Source organism: Mus caroli, unplaced genomic scaffold, assembly GCF_978045245.1.
Source record: "Mus caroli unplaced genomic scaffold, Mus_caroli_1 scaffold_15, whole genome shotgun sequence".
Taxonomy (NCBI): Eukaryota; Metazoa; Chordata; class Mammalia; order Rodentia; family Muridae; genus Mus; species Mus caroli.
In genome coordinates, this window is record NW_028227270.1 from 66,453,476 (window position 1) to 66,465,638 (window position 12,163).

The 12,163-nt window shown below is 44.1% G+C and overlaps 1 long non-coding RNA gene across 1 annotated transcript; it reads left to right on the forward strand.

Annotated features, from left to right (window-relative positions):
* The first annotated feature begins 2,637 nt into the window (after positions 1-2,637).
* LOC147000959 (uncharacterized) lies at positions 2,638-7,988 on the forward strand. Its single transcript, XR_015045358.1, has 3 exons — positions 2,638-2,713; positions 2,838-3,041; positions 7,800-7,988. It is a non-coding gene; the product is annotated as an uncharacterized LOC147000959 (long non-coding RNA).
* Positions 7,989-12,163: the final 4,175 nt, after the last annotated feature.

The following is a 12,163-nucleotide window of genomic DNA, read 5'->3' on the forward strand; positions in this document are numbered from 1 at the left end:
TCAGCCTTCCTTAGCACACACCTCTCATCCAAAGAGCTTTCTGTAAGCAGGAGTAAATAAAGTCAACGATAGGTCAAGAGGTTGAACAAGTAGCCAGCTGACAGGGAGAAAGAAAGGAAGGTCATTGAGTTTAGACAGGTTGATAAGACAATGGGTTTATAAGCCTTTTCCTCTGAGGATGTCGGTAGAGTAGGAAGGTCAGTCAGCTGGGTACTTTCTCTGCTTCTCTGTGCTAGCAGGCTTTTACCAAAGCATCTGGCTTCTGAATCTTCATTTGGATATCTATCTATCTATCTATCTATCCACATATATATACACACACATATATATGTATATATATATATATATGTATACACATACACATACACATACATATATATATACATATATATACATATATATATATGACAATTTACCAAAGGCACGCTTACCTTGGACTTGGACATCAGCTTTTGAGTTCTTTTGTTTTTGTTTTGAATAAATGGGATATTTTTGTGGCCTGGTATTAAAACACAGTTAAGAGACTGAAATGTTTTAAGAAAACACCGAGGGTTACTACAATTCAGACTTGTTTTCTAACTCTCTAAGAATTGGAGTGATTTGGAGCTAAGATGAAATATTTGAGCAGAGTGGTGGAAGTCCGTGCTTTTAATCCTAGCAAAGACAGGCAGATCTCTATAAGTGAGTTGCTTTTTAGATTCTAGAGTTACTATGAATGCTTTAATCCCAGCACATTTTTAATCTCAGTGCTTGGGAGGCACAGGCAGGCAAATAAGAATTACAGTGATCTAAATTTAAAAGCTACTTGCAAAAGGCAACCTGAAATTCAAAGTGACTGTCCTTGGTGACCTAAAAATAAATACACCTAAACCTTGAAATTATATATTATAAAGAGAAAGGGGGATATAGGCACATTTATCCACTAACACACACACACACACACACACACACACACACATATATATATATATATATTTCAAAATTTCAAAAGAAATTTTTAAAAATTTCAATAGGAAGAAAATAGTTTTTCTGTTGCCCCCCTCCCCCCAAAATTTTTGCCCTAGGAAAGATATAACCAGCCAAAAAATTAACCCCCCAGAGTTAGGGATGAGGCAGGGATCTGTATTTATTTTTCCAAGACAATAAAAGCACCCAACCAAGGAATCCGGAGACCACTGGACAAATGAAACATCTGAAGAAAAGGGACTGATCATCAAGAGAAAGTGCCTCAAGAAACAGTAAAATAGATGGCCAAGAAGTATCGCCCACCTCCAGCTCATCTCTGCTGCCCTCTACAGACAGAGTGGCAAATGCTCCTTCTGTGGTCCCAATTCAATTAAAAATTAAAGCTGGCTTTGGTGGTGGAGCATGGCTCTCTCCTTCTCTAAACTCATACCTGCTTGGCAAAGGGAAATCCCAAATCTCTGTCTCATATCAAAGAGTCTCCTGGGAAATAAGGGACGATTCTAGTAGCACTAATCTCATAATCTGTTGGTTTTCATTTGACTCTCTGAAGATATTATCTCATATATATATATATATATATATATGTATATATATACATATATATATATATATGAGATTATCATGTATATTTAAACGTTCTGTCATGATACTATAGTCATACAGAGTACTAATTAATCCTAGATTAAGCTTCACCTAGCTTCCTGTATGTTTTTGGGTTTGAGGCTGAAGCAGGTCACTAGGAACACAGTTTGTACCTTGGATGGACTTAATAGATCTCGGTCCTCAAACCTTTCTGAGATCTGCCTAATACAACATTTAAAATATTTAGGTTTTCTGCCATTCCTAACAGTAGTAACCTTTTAGGTTTTCAAGAAGATGAGGGGGCACACAATGATGAGTCCATCTGGGTTGTAGTAACCCTACCACTGGATAAAATCTTACTGTTTTATTTAGACAAAAAGGGGGATATAGGAATAATATAGGAATAGTAGAAAAAAGGGTAGATTATTAAATCAGCGCTTATATATCTTTGTATATTGATGCAAAATTAAGATTACATTAATTATATTTGGTTGTGTTGGTATACAAAATTAAGGTTATACTTGGCTACACTGTATTTTGAATACTGATACAAAATTAAGGTTACGTTTTGCTTACAGCATACTCCTTTAAGGTATTGTACCTATGTAATTCTTAAAAATGCAATGTGAAGTTCTAGTCCTTTTGAAAGCTACTGTTACAAATTGTTTAGGACAATTAAGAAATGAAAGTTAATAGGCAATCAAACTTGCAGTTTTGTTTGATACTAGTTTAGTTAATTGCAGCTATTTTCTAAGTTGATCAGACAAGCAATTCACATTTGCCAATTCCCATTTCCTGAGATAGTTCAGTGGTCTTCAAAAGCATCATCCATCTGTAGAATATGGCATGTTGTACTGGCTGGTTCTGTGTGTCAATTTAACACAAGCTGGAGTTATCACAGAAAGAGGAGCCTCCCTTGAGGAAATGCCTCCATGAGATCCAGCTCTAAGGCATTTTCTCAATTAGTGATCAAGGGGGGAGGGCCCAGGCCCATTGTGGTCTGGTAGTCTTGGGTTCTATAAGAAAGCAAGCTGAGCAAGCCAGGGGAAGCAAGCCAGTAAGTAACATCCCTCCATGTCCTCTGCATCAGCTCCTGTCTCCAAGTTCCTGTTCTGTGTGAATTCCTGTCCTGACTTCCTTTGGCGATGAACAGCAACATGCAAATGTAAGCTGAATGAACCCTTTCCTTCCCAACTTGCTTTCTGGTCATGATGTTTTGTGCAGGAATACAAACCCTGACTACGACACCTGTTTTATTAATTTAAGACTTTTTTTTTTTTAACAATGAGACATGTCAGCTCCTGGCAGCACCCCTATTCTAGTTCAAAGAAGATGATGAGCAGTGAAAAATCATTCTATGGAGTTTGCTTCAAATCTGGCAAGCCGCCACTGGCCAAGCAATTGCTCTAGCTTCACCCACTGACAATATGGTGTCCAAGCCGTGGATAAGCAGGATACAAAGAAAACTGGCTACCAGACTCTGTCAGAACAAGGTAAAGATGTCTTTCATAATTCCTGCTTTACAGGAAAATCTGTCAGATAATCTGGGACAGTGCTCCAATACTGCAGAGGAGTCTTGGGTGACTGTCCTGGTGTCCAGTTATGTCTACAGTTCTGTTAGCTGCTTGCTCTGCACTTCCTGTTTATTCAGGTAATATTTATTCTTATCAGGTCTCTGGTGGGGTTGAAGACTAGATAGTTATAGTTAGGCCTAAGTTGTTTAGGATTTAAGAAAAATTTTAAAGTCTATAATAAAGTGGGGCACAGAACTTTGGACTCACCAAGGTCAGACAGATAGTAGAGTACTTTTGCCAAATACAAATGGACTGGCCATTGTGAATGTAATTCTTACCTGAGCGTATATAGTTTACTGATTTTAGAGAAAGAGTCTTTTATTTACACAAAAGGGGGAATGTAGCAGAATATTTGATCACACTGTGAATCCTAAGACTGTGAACTGGCAGAATCTTGTTGCGGTCTGGCTCAACTCTAACACACACATATAATCCAAAGAGCTTTCTGTAAATGGTATTAAATGAAGTCAATGTTAGGTCAAGAGGTTGGGCAAGCAACCAGCTGACAGGAAGAGAGCAGAAAGGAGGACATTCAGCTTAGACAGGTTTATAAGGCAGTGTAGAGAAGGAGAAGAAGAAGGAAGAGGAGGAGGAGGAAGAGGAGGAGGAGCAGGAGGAGGAGGAGGAGGAGGAGCAGGGGCAGGGGCAGGGGCAGGGGCAGGGGCAGGGGCAGGGGCAGGGGCAGGGGCAGGGGCAGGGGCAGGGGCAGGGGCAGGGGCAGGGGCAGGAGCAGGAGCAGGAGCAGGAGCAGGGGCAGGAGCTGTCTCCTTCTGGGACGTCAGTGGAGTAGGAAGGTCAGCTCTGTGCTATATCTGCCTCTCTGAGCTAGCAGGCTTTCACCACAGCGTCTGGTTCCTGAGTCTTCATTAGTAAAGTTGAATGTTGGGGATACAGTTTTAAAAACGGCAGCTGGGGAGTATTATGCATATACTCCCAAGGATGCCCATGTAGTCAAATGTCAACGTGTCATCTGGAGCAAGAAAGCATGTGCCAAGTTCCCCCTTCATGCACGTGTTGCTGTTCCAAGAAATTCTTTGATCCTCAAAACAGTCCCGAGATTCTTTTCTTCGTTTGGGTCATTTTTTTTCTCCAAGAATATGAATGTTTTCTCAGTAAATTCAAACCACTGATTTTTAATTTTTTCAGTTTTATGAATGTATGATTACTTGTCTGTACATACACCATATGCATGCAGTGCCTGCAAAGGCCAGAAAGGGTGTTGGGTCTCCTGGGACGGAAATGAGTACAGGTGGTTGTGAGCCACCAAGTGCTACTCAGAGCTGAACCTGGGTCCTTTGTAGGAGTAGCATGTGTTCTTAGTCACTAGTCCATCTCTCCAGCCCCCAGACAACTGATTTTTTAACATCAATGATATCTAGAGCTGGATCTAGAAAAGTTAACACACACACACAAAAATTATCTTGAAATTTCAAAGAAAAAATATCTGAAACTCATTAATCATTTTTTTAACCAAACAACATTATTAACAAAAGCAAACTTTGAATAGAAAATGGGATCTGGTTCCTCCAGATTTCAAAATTGAAATCAACACGATAGAGCAAATTCCTTCACCTCCTGTCTGTTCAAATGATGTTAAAAGGAATGGACAGATTACCGAACGCGGCTAATGGAAATGGTTATTTAGTGGAAATGTAAAAAGAATCGGCTTTTTCTACAGAAGATAAAACTCCAGAGTTTCCTGCTTTCAATTTCTTACTTGACACTTTTGAAGATTTATCTATTTATTTTATGTATATGTATTGCGGATAGCCCTGGGGTGAGTTGAATTTGATATTAATTCTGTCCTCTTGTGAGGGGCTGCCAACAAGGAGTGAGTCAGGTGATTTCCTGTAAACCGGCTTCCCACCTCAAGGCTAGAGTCGGTGATTGGACAGAGAAAAAGGAAGGGAGGAGGAGGAGCTGAAAGCTGGGAGAGAGAAGAAGGAGGGATGAGAAGGGGGCATAGAGGAGGAGAAGCAGCACTTGGCCTGAGAAACCACAAGTTATAAGGGTCTCATAGATGGGGAAGATAGTAGTGTAGTGGTAGATCTGCCCAATCTAGGCTCACAGCTCATATTCATATTAATTGAGTTGTGTTTTCATTGTTGGGGCCTATTTGGGTTGGAGATTTACTACAACATACACGAGTACACTGTTGCTGTCTTCGGACACACAAGAGGGCATCAGATCCTATTACAGATGGTTGTGAGTCACCATGTGGTTGCTGGGACTTGAACTCAGGACCTCTGGAAGAGCAGTCAGTGCTCTTACCCTCTGAGCCATCTCTCCAGCCCCTGTTTAACACTTTTGGAACAGGGAGAAGTGACGAGTCCTTGCCTCAGATGAGCTTAACTCAGCAGGTGTGGGCTGATATCAGCCACAAAAGCCACCTTGGTCCTTTATTTCACAAAGTTGAAAAATGAATTTCCTGGAGACCGTGAGGAGAGAAAGGAGTTTTATTATAGCAAAGATGGGAGATAAAGAAAGCACATGCAGGACCCACACATCAGGAGAGGGTCCCGAGAAAGGGTTGCTGCTGAGGTTCTCTGTCTAGGGGTTAAGAAGGCCCTGCTAGGTTGTGGATGAGACTGTAAGCTGTGAGGTGCAGCTTCCCCATCCCTGCGGTGTTCATGTGCCTCTTCATCCTGGTGTCTGCAGTGGGGTTTCAGGCACATCCCCCCAGGCCAGTGAGGCACCTGACCATGCATAGCTTCCAGCCAGGAGCTCAGCAGACTGTTATGTAAAAGGAGACAGGTAATGGGAGATCAGAATAGGAGCCGAGGCCCCTAAGTATGTGTGACATTTGTAGCCTCTGGCCAGACAGAACTACAGCTGGAACCAAGGACATTTCCAGCCTCTGGCCAGACAAAACTGGCTGACTTGTTGTCAAGAGTGAGAGGGAGAGTACTTAGTTTCCGGGAGGAGCCCCTCGCTCCCCGCCCCCCCCCCCCCCCCCCCCCGCCTGAGCAGTTTTTCTCTCTTGTTCTCATTGTTTTCAGACATCGCACAGTTGAACACCAATGACTATAAAATCAAATGGCACAGTGATAACCTGCCTAAAGCCTGAGTTGCTATCAGTGACTTAGAAACATAACTCCGAGTGAATTCCGTTAACACACAGAACTTTTCCACTGCACAAGCTCCTCAGAGCATCATCTTATTAGAGTTAGCCTACACTTGTAACTATCCTAAAGGCAACGCAGGCTGAAGTCCACAACTGTCTGACTTTCATGAGTCTTCCAAACAGGCCTTCACATACAATCTTCACATAGACGGACATTCATGTGTAAGAACATATGTGTACACTCTACAGTCTGTTGAGAAGTACAAAAAGGGTTGTTTTTTTTTATAGCATGCCATACATGCACATAATGTTTAAAACAAATCCACTTCATTCCCTCCCCTCTTCTGTCACCTCTCTCTCCTCCCAGCTTCATGCATTCTTTCTATAAACCTATGGAGTCCATGTTGCATGTATGTGCATGGTGTAGATCCATGTACCAGAGCATGGGCAGACTCTTCTTCAGTCCCTGAAAAAACGGCCTCTTTCTCCCCTAGCAGTCACCACCCTCCAAAATCCCCTCAGTTGGACTGGAACTCCAGGAGACCCTCCCTCCATCCATGTTGGGGTTGTGGCTGGCTGGATCTTGTGTAGGTCTTGCTCATGCTGTCCCAACTGCTGGAAGTACATGTGAGCAATGGCTTTGTCGGGTCCAGCAAATACTGCTTCAGGGCAGACATTCATTACCTCTGGCTTTTACAAGACGTCTGCTCCCTCTTTATCAGTGATCTACGAGTGTGGAGGGGAAAGCACATGACACCTTCCACAATTTCGAAACAAACGGATGGCCGTTTTCAACTTTGTCTAATGATCATTTCTGCAGAGCTCTTTATCTCTTTGTTTCTGCTTGTTTGTTTGTTGGCTGTTGCTCTTTTTCATTCCTTTCTGGACATTTCATCCTTTCTAACCCAGCTAGGTACAACAGTACTTTGAACTGATAATTAGAGCTATGTTTTCACATAAAGTAGGATTACAGTATCCCTAATAACACATTAATTTTGCAAGTGAGAAATAGTGATAGGGAAGAGAAAGGAAGAAATGGCACTGAAGTGAATCTCCCTGGGACGTAAAACCATATCAATTTATTATCTTCACATGCCTTTATAACAAGGCATGTGGTTTTATACCAATCTAGACTTTTTTCCTTTTCGGAGGAGACTCTTGAAATAAATAGAAATAAATGCAGGTGGTGATGGTACACACCTTAAATTCCAGCCCTGGGGAGGATGAGGCAGGTAGATCTCTTTGAGTTCAAGGCCAGCCTAGTCTACAGAGTGCTTTCCAGGACAACCAGAGCTACACAGTGAGATCTTGCCCCCCCCCCAAAAAAAAAAATTAAAAAGGGAGAAGAAAAGAAATTAAAAAGAAAGGAAAGAAGAAACAAACAAACAAGCATAGAAAATTATGAAGAAAAAAGAGCACCTTCTGAGAAGAAGCTGCTGTTATCAAGGGTTTGGCACAAGGAAGAAAGTTGGGCTTGTGAGGGCACCAGGATTAGTAGGGCACTGGCATTAGCCACACTGCACGCTCATCTCCTTGGATAGGTGCAGCTCCTTTTCATGTTAATGTATTATTACTTCCTCTGTAATTTTTTCCCTTTTTTTGTGTTGCAACAGGGTGGCGTCTCGGGTATGTGTAAGGAGATAAGAGACCAGTGAGCGTGATGTGGACTCCTGCATCCATAGCCACCTTGGTTTTCAAGCTTGTGGTGGGGAGCGGCTGCTGCTTACAGCACTCTCTGTACACAGCAGCACCAGGGTATGCTCTACACTCTGGTGGGAAATCACACTCCTGTATTCACACTCGTGAGTCACCACGGCTGAAGGGGGGGGGGGTAAATTTCCATCTTGATGAAGTTCATTCCCAAAGCAGAGTCCACAAAATGGCCTGAGCAGCAGGCGACACTCTAATGGCCTGTCACACTTTATACCGACAGTCTCCCTAATATGGAGAGTTGATTCTTAGGAAGTGAATTGGTTCTAAACAAAACAACATTTCTGATGTTCTGTGTTATACAGCAGATTCCTCTGAATAAAATATTCTCTGCAGAGGGATGGGCAGGCTTCTGAGACTCAGGAGAGAAACAAGACATCGAGGTCTGGGGAGGTGAAAAATTAGATGATTCTAGAAGACTCCTCCTCGGCTTTATGGAAGCAGTTGTCAGCTGCTGGGGGAGGAGACACTCACAGGTAGAGCTACAGGTATTCTTGGACCTATGGAGCTGCCTGCACGTTGTGCAGAGACATGCAGGGTTGCATCTTCCATGAGTTATCAGCTGTGTAAGGGGAGGGCTTTTTTTTTGTCATCCCTTCTTTTGTAACTCCCATGCATACCCCTGTTAGTAACCCCAGTAAAAGCTCACTGGTTCCCCAAGTTGGATTCAGGTGCAGTTGCTACTTGGGTCTATCCTAGACTCTCTTTCTGGAGTAAATGAATGCACGTGTGTTGCATCTCTGTCTCCTCAGGAAACGTCTCCCCCACACTGAGTTGTATTCAGCAGCTTCCCCGGGGTTTCTCACAGCTTCAGTCATTAGTGCAGCTTGTAGTTGGTCCTTGAGGATCTTGCCTCTGTTTGTCTGTCAAACGTGATGTATTGTTCCCACTCACTTCCACTTTTCCAACAATGACTTACAGTTGAAAATACATCTGATCCTGACTTTCAACAGCATTCTCCACATCCATCCAATGGCACCTGGAGCAACCCACCAGGAAGCTACAGGGCGCAGTGCTTAAATGGCAGAGGTAATGAAGGGCTCTGGCTAATTTCTGCAATGTCCCAAGATCAACCACATCCCATCTTTCTCCACATTTCATGGTGAGAACTTAGTTTCTTTCCCTTTCACTAGATCCACACAACCAAAGAAACTCAAACTGTCTCTAACAGCAGCCTGGAGAGTTTCACCCTTAATTTTCGCCCACTGTAATACATATACCAGAATTCTTTCCTTGTCAGCTACACATTTCCCTTAAGGAAATTCTAGAAGACAAGAGTTCAGTTCTCCTGGCTCCAGGCCAGCTGTTCCTAACATCTGAACAGATGTCCAAGTCCTGTCCTCATGGCTCACTCCTGCAGCATCCTGAATGAGAAGGACGCTGAAAGAAATGCAGCTGTGGTCTGCACTGATGAGAAACCCAGAACAGCTGAAGAAGCTGGGGAGCAAGCAGATGATGTTGTCTACATAGGGTGAGCTGAGGTATGAGATGAGGTGAAGAGCAGGACAGGTCCAGACAGATACACAGGAGGATGGGTGGGTGGGTGGATGGATGGGTTGGTGGGTGGATAGGTGGATGAATGGATGGGTGGATGTGTGGGTGAATGGGTAGATGGGTGGATGGATGGATGGAAGGAAGAATGGATGGATAGATGGATGGATGAGTGAGTAGATGGGTGAATGAGTGGATGTATGTATGTATGTATGTATGTATGGATGGATGGATGGATGGGTTTATGGATGAGTGGATAAATGGATGGATGAGTGAGTAGATGGGTGGATGAGTGGATGGATGGATGGGTTTATGGATGAGTGGATAAATGGATGGATGGATGGGTTTATGGATGAGTGGATAAATGGATGGATGAGTGAGTAGATGGGTGGATGAGTGGATGGATGGATGGGTTTATGGATGAGTGGATAAATGGATGGATGGATGGGTTTATGGATGAGTGGATAAATGGATGGATGAGTGAGTAGATGGGTGGATGAGTGGATGGATGGATGGGTGGGTGGATGGATGGATTGGTGGATGGTTGCATGGATTGATGGATGGATAGATGGATAGATGTTTGGATATGTGGGTGAATGGGTGGATGGATGGGTGGATGGGTGAATGGGTGGGTGGATGGTCTAGAGAGATGAAAAAGAGGATGGATGGATGGATGGATGGATGGATGGATGGATGGATGGATGGATGTGAAGTCCAGATCAGTGAATGGATGGATGGCAAACCTACATGAATGAAAGGGAGAGGGGTCAGACAACAATCTGCATATGGTATATTGATAGAGGGGGAACCTGTTGTTTCTAAAATAAAATCCCAAACTTTGATTAACCAAATGAAGACTCAGGAGCCAGACACTATTGTGAACACCTGCTAGCTCAGAGAGCATCCAGCTGATCTTCCCATTCCACTGAAGCCCTGTGATCCCCAGACAGGTCTTTAGGGATAGGTTTACCCATTTGTAATGATTTTATAATTTCACTCACATGTATGTGGTATTTTGAGCATATGTGCCTCCAGACCCCTCTGCCCTCCCTTTCCATGCCCTCCCCTCCTTCTGTTTAGTCCCTTTGTCCCCATGGGCAGTCAGTCTCACTCTTTTATGTCATATATACGTATGTGATTGCACACCTCTGTATAAGATCTGGGAATCACAAAGGAGAGAAACCATATCGGTTTGCCTGAGACTAGCTTAATATGACAAAGTGGTTCACGCTCAGCCAGGCAGAGTCACATCTAATTACACACATCTGATGACATGATGAGCACCAAAGACAAATTCACACAGGTGACTCTCAAAGAAAACACCTAAGACTTGGACCAGCTGAGCAGAATGTAGGGTTTATCTTTTAAGTGTCTCTACTGAGGGTCAGCTGGTCTTCATGGCAACATGCTGGGCTGGGCAGAGCCCAGCAGGAAGTTACAGATCAACATCTAGACCAGTTGGAGATGTCTACAAATGGTTCTGTGCCCCAAAGTAGCTACGGGCTATATACTGCTGATCTCGACCATTGGAACTGACATTCCTTGCTGTCACTCACTCTGGGATGATTTCCTTGTAGGGCTGAGGCCTTGCACATCTGCAGGGTCAGCACCCACATTCCAGGCAGTGGGAACAGTACTTACTGATCTTGCTGGGCTGCAGTTTTCCATGTGGCAGCCCATACGGCATCTCATCGAGGAGGAGAAACGGAGGCAAAAGCAACATGTGCAAAGGAGAGGGAGAGGCACATCTGCAGAAGATGTGGGAGCCCAGCCGATCCACAGCTACCTACTCTTACAGTCACTAAACCAGTCACGTAGATCTCACTCGCTCCAGAGAAACCAATCCAGTCTCCAGAAAAAATCAACTCAGATGCTTGATAAAGGGTAGAGAGAGACTCCCTACAGCCTAAGTATCTCCCACCAGGCCCCACCTCTTAATGATCCAACCCTATCTCAAAACTGAGACCAAATTTCCAGTCTGTAAATCATGAAGGGCAAACCCCAATCCACACTGCAGGGTGCAGAAACCCTGGTATGTTCCATCGCAGCTATATCTCCCTTCCTCAGCACATGCCAGACCTCCGTGTAGAACGCATGTGTGCATGCGTTCAGCCAGGAAAGCGTGTGCTGCTTTTGTGACTCCCAGCCTAGATCCACCTCTCTCTGGATGCCCTGCAGTATCTCTGAGAGTGCTGAAGCACTTCACGGCTTCCATCAGATCCTTGAATTAATTCTCTATCTCTAGTGCCTGAAGCTGCCTATGTCTGCTGGCTTCCTTCTGGGTTGGTGAGGATTTCAAACAGACAGTAATTCCCAGGTCTCTGCATCCCCTTAGGCTTGCTTCCCTGTGGTGCGTGCAAACCACATGCAGGTATCTGGGAGTAAGAGTGGAGGAGAAGGCATTGGGGACAGTGAGTTGACGCTTAAAGGTCTTTTGAGTTACCTGAGAGTGGAAGAGAGGGAGGCAGGCACTCTGAGGTGTCTAGGTGGAGGCTCATTCTGAAGTAACAAGGAAGGGCCTTGGTGGATGTTGCACTTCCTCATTTCTAGGCTTCTACCACTTGTGCCCCAACGCTCCCCTCTGACCCCGCAGAGTCCACATTATCATCTCCCTTGATGCTCTTGCATCCCTCTGCCTCCCTGACCCCTGCCACCATCTAAGTGGCTCACCTCACAAGCAGAGCGCAGGCACCAGAGTTTATAGAGAAACAGTGTTATGCAGTCATTGCCAAACCTCCCCACAGAGGATGACAGACCTCCCACTCTCGGAGTTTTC